Genomic DNA, 9,148 nt, shown 5'->3' with positions numbered 1-9,148 from the left:
AGGATGCTCTGCATGAAAATTAAATAACTTACCAAGAGTCAAATAATGGAGGTTTACTGGTACCTACAAATATGTAGCAATGCTGAAAGAGGCAAGCCTGCTGTGTGTCACCAACTGGCACAAAATTGAGTAAAATGAGTTCATTTGTGACCAATGATTGTCTGAGATAGAAGTGGTGGAGAGTTAACTATTTGGCGATGGTGCCATTAAACTAGACCTGCTTCAAAACTTCCTGCAGAAAGTTTCATTTCCCTACCTGCTTTACTTCAGCTTCCACCACTGGATAAATATTTTCTCCCAAGTTAGTTACTTTCACACTCATAGACTTCCAGCTACCTACCTTTTCGTTCTTCATTTGCCATAATACCTCTGTTAGCATTGTCTTGCTTAATCGTTCCCTCCTCTGCATCGTACTCCGCAAAATGTTCCCATATCCCATCCAGGTTGTTTCCCCAAACAGCCTCAATCTTCACTCCCTCAAGTCCAAAAGATGCAGAGTTGAAGGCACCTGACTCAAAACTAGCTTAACCATCTATCGCCAAACCTGGCCAGGCGTCACATTCTTCTGCCAAGACTGCTTACTGTCTCGTCATCCTGCAAAGCCATGTTAACATGTTGCTCCATTTCTCCACTACCAATCACCTCCTTAAAGCTTTCATCCCTACCCCTCTCCCTCACCTCTAAAATCAAGTGTAAGGAGCTCATGAGCTTTCTCTTCACAAAGTTAAAAACCATTGGTTAATAGGATGGCCGCTGCCAGAGGCCACTAATACTGGACAGCATTGTGATGCGCAGAGGGTGAAGTCATTATGTACAGGGATGACATTATTGCGTACACTGTGTCATTATCACATTCGGAGATTCAGTGCGGCTCCAATGTGGGTGGGTGGTGGGAATAAAGTATGAAAAAACAGTTTTCTGCATCCCTGTCACTTTGAGACTGTGGCAGATGGGGAAAGGAACAAGCAAGGGCTCCTGCCGGTGCTTCACTGAGGTAGGTATACTAAGGCACACAATACTGGATATGAAGCCGTCTGATACTGGACAGTGGCCAGACCAGCTAAAAACTGACTGCCCAGTGCAAAACTGGACGTCTGGCCACCATATTGACAGTCAGCACAACCTTTCTATCTCTCCAGACAACAAAATAGCTTTTAACTTCTACATTTTCCTTCTCAGTCTGATGAAATCTTTGTCCTACAGCATTCTGTTTAAAATCTTGAATGTTTTGGCAGGCTTAGTTGGACCTGGCATGTTTCTCTACCTATTTGTCTTTACCTTCCTCTGTCCTGAACTAGAAGGAAAGGTCATCTTGCTGAGCACCTGGGACAAGAGATTTCACCATACAAAGGGCGTGGTGTTTGTTAATTGTCAGACAAGCCATTGAATTATTTATTGTTTACAGCTTTTGGAGAAAACAGACTCCATTAGTATATTTATCATTTTATCTAAGTAGCATCTTACTGTAAAGTTTGTGTGAATACACTTCTCTGCTTTGAAAACCGAACATTGAAAGTGTCTTTTCTTCCAAATATCAAAAAATCCTGAATATGCCATCCTTTTGTTCCCTCACCCCTTTCCACCACAGAGGAGTGCACTTCAGGTTATCTGTACCCACATCACTCTCCACCATTGTTGGGAGAGAGCTATTAGATTTTCTATTTGAAAAAAATTCCATTGAAGATTTGCTATTTTGGGAGGTAGTGTAACTGGAGGTTCCCTAGGCACCAAGAAGCACTTGAGTGACCAGGGCTTCTAAATGAGCCTGTGATTTCTTGCTTGCTAACTGTTGATGGCCTCTTTCCCTGCCTGAGTCAGTCAGAATGCCTGACCTAAACGTTTTTCTCCCCGCTGTCACACTGTGACCTCGGGAGTCCTTAATTCAACTGTCCCTGTTCTCTTCCTCATCTTCATGCTGCCTCTTTGTGGCATCATTTGCAGACATAGTTAGTGATCAACACTGTGTCCTTGGCTGAATTGTTGCTCCCGACTGCCATGTTTGGTTTCAAGCCATTTCACCAATAACCTTAAGTCTGTGTGCTCTGGCTACTGAACTTTCTAGTGCTTGTGAAAGGTCCGAGGAATACTCTGGTACAAAATTTCAACACTCGGAGTCCAGAATCAAGATTCAAGTGGTTCCTTTGTTACGCATGCAGGGAGCAAACGCTGGGCAATCCAGGTACTTCTCCCCTGAGGTTGAAATGAGCAGAGTTTATATATCGTTTACTATCAGTTACAACTTAATGGTATTTGTTAGACAAAGGTCACAGCACAATGCCCCCCCGCCCCCGGTGGGCTGATAATTGTGTACCTGTACAGTAATTACAGTGCAGAGACTGAGCATTGTCTTTTTTGAAGATAGCTATCAGACAGTGCGAAATGGCCTTTCCCATTTCTTGATTGAGTCATCTATCCCGTGTCCCCGCCCGTGTGTCTCCATTTCCTAATTGCAAATTTACAGCTGAGCCCTTTGTACAAGTTTGTAGCTTTCATGTAAGGCTGCGACTGTTTGTGTATGCTTTGATTGCTTTGATGCCTTAGCTGCTGGTCCTAGCTAGCACTTTAAAATAAATCCAAATTTTCTGCATCTTCACTTGAAACAAGTTTACCTTTATTTACTCTAACAAAACCATTCATGATTTTGAACACTTCCATCAAACCTCTACTTAACATTCTCAACAATCCCAGCTTCTCTGGTCTCTCTGTATGACTAACATCCCTCATCCCTGGTACCATTCTGGTAAATTGCTTCTGCATTCTTCCTAAAGTGCTGCTCAAAATTGAACATAATATTCCAGCTGAGTCCAAGCAAGTGTTTTGTTTCTAAAGGTTTAATAATAACATCCTTACTTTTGTTCTCTATGGGCCGTAACTTCTAAGCTCCAGGGCAGTGTAACTGGGGGGTACCCCAAAGAAGTTCCCAGGTAAGGTTTGTGCAGCAATTGCCTGGGAAGTGCAAACTTCCAGTGGCCAATTGCCCTGCATTGGGAACTATCGAAAAATGCGATTTAAATCGCAACTTCAGATGGTTCCAACTGTCCTACACCAATAGTTACCCAGAAAAAGTTAGAAGAATTAAAACCACTTCCAGCTTCTGGGTAACTATTGCACAAACCCACACTGACCCACCATGGGAATCCCCCCCACACTTCTGAACCCCCAGGGGACTCACCCCACACACCGACTAACCCACCTCCCCCAGGGATTTCCTCTCCCCAGACCGTCCACCGCCCGAATTATCTGGCTGTAAAAAAAGGGGTGTGACCCCCTTGCCCCTGACTCAGCAGCGCTTGAATGAAGGCCTCAGGAGCATGCTGCCCTGCATAGTTCTTGGCCAGCCTGAGTCGGAAGGCCGGGCAAGACAGAATCAAAAAGATTACAAAGTAAGAAAGTTGGGGCGAAGTGGCAATCCTACTCTGATTGCCACTCCATGGAAGGTCAGGCCCTGTACCTCTGGAAAGCAAGGCATCCAATATGTATATTTTTTAAAACACAATTCTCAACTTGCCCTGCCATTTTCAACGATACATTGTCAGGTCTCTTTGTTCCCACACCTGCTTTAAAATTGTAACCCTTTGCTCACATTGCCTGTCCTCATACTTCCTATCAAAATGCATCATTTCACACCTCTTTGAATTAAATTTCATATGTCATGTGTCTGTCCATTTCACCAGTCCTCTTGAAGCCTGTTACTATCCATTTACCGTTTAATACATTACCATTAGTTATTGTACGAGGTACAGTGTTTCTATACATTTATTTGGATCTAGTATCTTAACTGTTCATTCACACTACCCATTTTGTGCCAATCCCCCAACTAACACGGCCAAAAATGAGTTACTCGATTAAGCACCTTATTGGGATTTTGTTGTTACATGACTTTCAGCCAGGTGAAGAAGGAGACCAGAAGACAATATTTACTCAGTTTTAGATTTATTCACAAAGTGAGACATTACAAATGTCTTCTTGTTCATCCTTCGAGGCGAAGATGACCATGGTCATCATCTGGAATATTTGGTAGGGTTCCAGTGGGTACATAGGTGACTGCTAAGGCCAAACTGTGTCTGGAAGGTTCTGATGCAAATAGGACAGGATACCACAGACGATTAAGCTTTGGATGAGATGCTGGCTCGGAATTCCCTCTCCTTGTGTTTTCTTTCTGCCTCTGATATGTGTTTGCTTTTGAAGGAGGTCACACCATTTGGTTGCCCCAGATGCAACCGAAATGGGTGACCGCCTCCCAGGAGTCAAAATCAATATTAAAATTCCCGAGCAAAGCTTTCAAAGTGTCCTTGCAACACTTCCTTTAACCACCATGAGAGCGCACCCCAGACTGAAGTTCTCCAGGAAGATTCACTTCAATAGCACAAATCAGGCATCCTGGCTACGTGGCCAGCCCAACTCAGTTGTGACTGTCTCAATATGGTGTGGATGCTTGGCATACCAACTCAGGTGAACACCTCAGTATCTGGTATTTTTCCTGCCATCTGATCTTTAGAAACTCCTGAAGGCATCTCAAGTGGGTACAGTTGAGCTTCTTTGCATGACGCTGGCACACAGTCCAAGTCTCACTTATGTCGAGCAAAATGGGCAGGACTATTGCTAGATAGATTTTCTTTTTGGAAGGCAGACTTATTCCTCTGCGTTACCAGACTGATGTTCAAAATTTGCTGAAGGCTACACTTGCTTTGGAAATTCTTTGGAAACCACCACCTGCTAGTTCCTCTCCAAGCCACTGATCCTTCACTGTCACTGGGTCAAAACCCTGAAATTCCCTCCTTAACAGCACTTGTGGGTGTCCCTACACCACATGGACTGCAGCAGTTCAAGAAGGCGGCTCATCATCACCTTTCAAGGGCAACTAGGGATGGGCAATAAATGCTGGCCTAACCAATGACGCCCACACCCCATGAATGAATTAAAAAAAGAAGCCTTGTTGTCAATATAGACAGCTCGAGAGAGAGTGTGCTGCTGAGATAAGTGAATTTATCCATTGCTGACAGGCTCTGGTCATGGACTGAAATCTTGGGCTCAAAGATAGGGTTTTCCTGGAGCAGGCTGGTACATTACTTCATGTTTCCTTGTGCTGATCATAAGGCCAAAGTTGTTACATTGAAGAACAAGTCCATGCTACATATTGCATAGACGGGAAGCTGCTCAATCTGAGATGCCTCCAGGTGAACCAAGGTTTCCAAGAACATACTTTGCGATTTCCTGTTTGACAATGAATGTGCACTGGTTGCCAGTTCAGAGCTGGACATACAATGTAGCACAAATGTATAGCTTCTAACTTTACAACCCACCACCAGTGTCAATAAGTGTCTCTTTATACCTCTGTTGAACCCTTAACCAATTAAGTTGCCCATTTGAAAGGGCACTAATGCCCCAAATTAACAAAAGAACTTCAAACAAAACTTTTAAGCTTAAAATGTAATTTCCAGTGTTGATGATGCACCCCAGTGCCCACCGGTCACAGAAAGCAACACAAGTAATTATCCAATGAGTGCCTCTCCCACCCCGTAGACACTTAACCTTAATTTTCAACCTTAATCTATACAATTAACACTTGTTGCACACAGATTGGCTGCTGTATTTCCTGTGTAACACTTACTGTAATTCAAAAATATTTCATTTGTTGTGAAGAGCTTTGAGATGTCCTGAAGACCCAAAAAGGTGCTAAATAAATATAGGTTCTTTCTAAATATGAAGACTGATTTACAAAAGTACTACTACAACAACTTGCATTTATATGATGCCTTTAATGCAGTAAAACAGGAGTATTATCAAACAAATACTGAGCCATATAAGGAAATATCAGGATAGAAACATGATTGCACAGGTAGGTTTTAAGGCATGACTTTAAGAAAGGAAGATTTAGGGTAGGAATTAGAGAGCTTGGGGCCCAAGCAGCTGAAGGCACGGCCATTAAAATCAGTGATGCATGAGAGGCCAGAAGCGCAAATATCAGGAGAGCTACAAGGCAGGAGGAGGTTTCACAGATAAGGAGGGGTGAGGCCATGGAGGGATTTGAAAACAAGCCCAAAGATTTTAATATGGATGTTGCTGGACCGGGAGTCAATGCGGGTCAGTGAGCAACATGAGATGATAACCGAAGGGGACTTGGTGCAAGTTAGGATACAGGCATTACAATTCAGATAGCCAGCCAGCCACGATAGAACTGGGACCTAGGCTTACACACACACATACTTTTATTTATAGAGACACATATTACAAGCATGCACCTCCAAAACTAACAATCACACTTTCAGTCTGCTCCTTTATAAAAGAGAACAATTGAGTTCCCAGTTAATGCCCACCTTGTGAATACACTTAAACACTCACTCCATTTGCAACTAATGAAGGACAGCAGAGATTTGGATGAGTTCAAGTTTGGGGAAACTCTTTCGAGTTATCAACAGTCACAGATTGCAACTCATTCGAGTACAATCACAGTTCTTGGTTTCCGGGAGTGGGACATGAACCCACAACCCGCTGATTCAAAGGCGAGGGTGCTATGAACTGAGCCACAGCTGACACCTCTCAAGTTTGGGGAAGGTGGCTCATTATACTTACTAACTCAAGTGGGTTCTGCATCATCTTGTGTTCAAACAGTGAGTGCTGGCCACCAGAAGTGGTTCAAAGTAGCATTCCCTGATTGTAGGGTCACCCATGTGACAAGATAAAGCATGGTAAAACTAAACACACTGTCCTAAGTATTACCTTCTGGAGCTGGAGTGTCATTGTTCCATTTTTTTCCTTTGCCAATGACAGAATGAATGTGCAATCATGTGAATTCTGCATTTCTTCACCTGACATCCACTACACGCAGATGTATTACAATTTTCATAATTAGCCATTCAGAAACTCTTCATGCCACCAAACCAGAATTAGCCAGCGTTTTTGCAGATTTCAATGGCTGGACAGACTCCCAGTTCTTGATGTCCTTATCTGACCTATGATGCTTGTTATTTTTCTCTCTCAAAAGCTTGACAAATTACACCTTATAGAGAACAGGAAAACACACAAAAAGGTGAGACACCAGATGCTATATATGGTATCTGCTGTTGTTGCTTTTGCAACTATCTTGTTCCTCAGTTCAGTCTCATGTGTGCAACTTAGAGGGTGCGTCACAAGTCCATGTATGCCTCAGGTATCTACTTGAGTTCAGTGGTATTTAGTTGCTGCTTTCGGTGGGCTGATTGCCTGCTTTCTATAGTATTTGATTCCCAATGTCCTACCTGTTAACAATGTCACATTATCTGGGAGCATAACACTGAAACTTCTTTACAATTAAAGGGGACCTCCATATACAGACTCGAAACACTAACTCTGTTTCTCTCTCCACAGATGCTGCCAGACCTGAGCTTTTCCAGCATTTTTTGTTTTTATTTCAAATTTCCAGCATCCGCAGTATTTGGCTTTCATCTCCATGTTTTAAACATGTGTACTCCTTTAATCTGCCTGAAGGCAGACTGAGTTAATATTGTTTGGTTTGATTAATGAGCTACCTTATTCCACATTAGGAAACACACAGAACACTGGGTGTGTCACTTGACAGCCATCATATTCAGTTCATCTTCTGCTGTGTACTACTGCAAAGATTTAAAAAAACACACATACACTAACAAATAGACTAATACAAACTTCCTCTGTGGTCCCTAACATCACAGGTGCTAATCTTCAGCCAATTCAATTCACTCCACGTAAAATCAAAGAACAGCTGAGTACAGTGAATACTGCAAAGGCTATGGGCCCTGACAACATCCCAGCAGTAGTGCTGAAGACTTGTGCTCCAGAGCTAAGCACGACCCAGCCAAACTGTTCCAGTACGGCTACAACACTGGCACCTACCTAGCAATGTGGAAAATTGCCCAGTATGTCCTGCCCACAAAAAGCGGGATAAACTCAATTTAGACAGCTGCTTCCCCATCAGGCTACCCTCGACCATCAGCAAAGCAATGGAAAGCTTCATTAACAGTGCTGTCAAGTGGCACTCACCAATTGCCTGCTCATCAATGCTCAATTTAGGGTCTGTGATACCTCATTACAGCCTTCATGGGCACAAGAGTTGAATTCCAGAGGTGAAGTGAGAGTGAATGCCCTTGACATCAAAGCACTGTTAAACCGAGTGTGGCATCAAGGAGCCCTAGAAAAGTTGAAGTCAATGGAAATCATTGGTTGGAGACATTCCTAGCACAAAGGAAGATGGTTGTGGTTGTTGAAGGCCAATCATCTCAGCCCCAGGGGTCATTGCAGGAATACACAGGGCCAATCATCAGCTACTTCATCAATGTCCTTCCTTGTGTCATAAGGTCAGAAGTGGGGCTGTTTGCTGATAATTATACAATGTTCAGTACCAATCACAATTCCTCAGCTAATGAAGTAGCCTATCCACATGCTGTAAGACCTGGATAATAATCAAGCATTGGCTGATAGCGGCAAGAAACATTCATGCCAATCAAGTGCCAAACAGTGGCCACCTCTAACATGAGAGAGTTTAACCATCTCCCCTTGACATTCAACAGCATTACCATCATTGGATGCCACACCATCAACATTCAGGGGTCGCCATTTACCAGAAACATAATTGGATCGGCTATATAAATTCTGTAACTACAAGAGCAAGTCAGAGGCTGATAATTCTGCAGAGTGTAACTCACCTCCTGACTCCCAAAGCTTGTCCACCATCTACAAGGCACAAGTCAAGAGTGTGATGGAATATTTTCCACTTGCTTGGATTAGTGCAGCTTTATCAATACTCAAGAAGCTCGATGCCATTGAGCACAAAGCTGTCCACTTAAATGGCACCCCATCCACTAACTTAAATATTCATTCCTTCCACCACAAGTGCACAGTGGCTGCAGTGTGGACCATCTACAAGATACACTGCAGCATTGCGCCAGTGCTCCTTTGACAGCAGCATCAAAGCCTGCTCTGCCACCTAAAGGAAGAAGTGCAGTAAGCAGATGGGAACACCACCTGCAAGTTGCCCTCCATTCTGACTTGAAACTATATCGCCATTCCTTCACTGTTGCCGGATCAGAATCCTGGAATCTGCTCCCTAAAAGCACTGTGGGTGTACCGTGGACTGCAGCAGTTCAAGAAGATGGCTCACCATCAACTTTGAAGGACAATTAGGGATGGGCAA

This window comes from Cetorhinus maximus, chromosome 9 (assembly GCF_964194155.1).
Source record: "Cetorhinus maximus chromosome 9, sCetMax3.hap1.1, whole genome shotgun sequence".
Taxonomy (NCBI): domain Eukaryota; kingdom Metazoa; phylum Chordata; class Chondrichthyes; order Lamniformes; family Cetorhinidae; genus Cetorhinus; species Cetorhinus maximus.
This window is presented reverse-complemented; position numbering follows the sequence as displayed.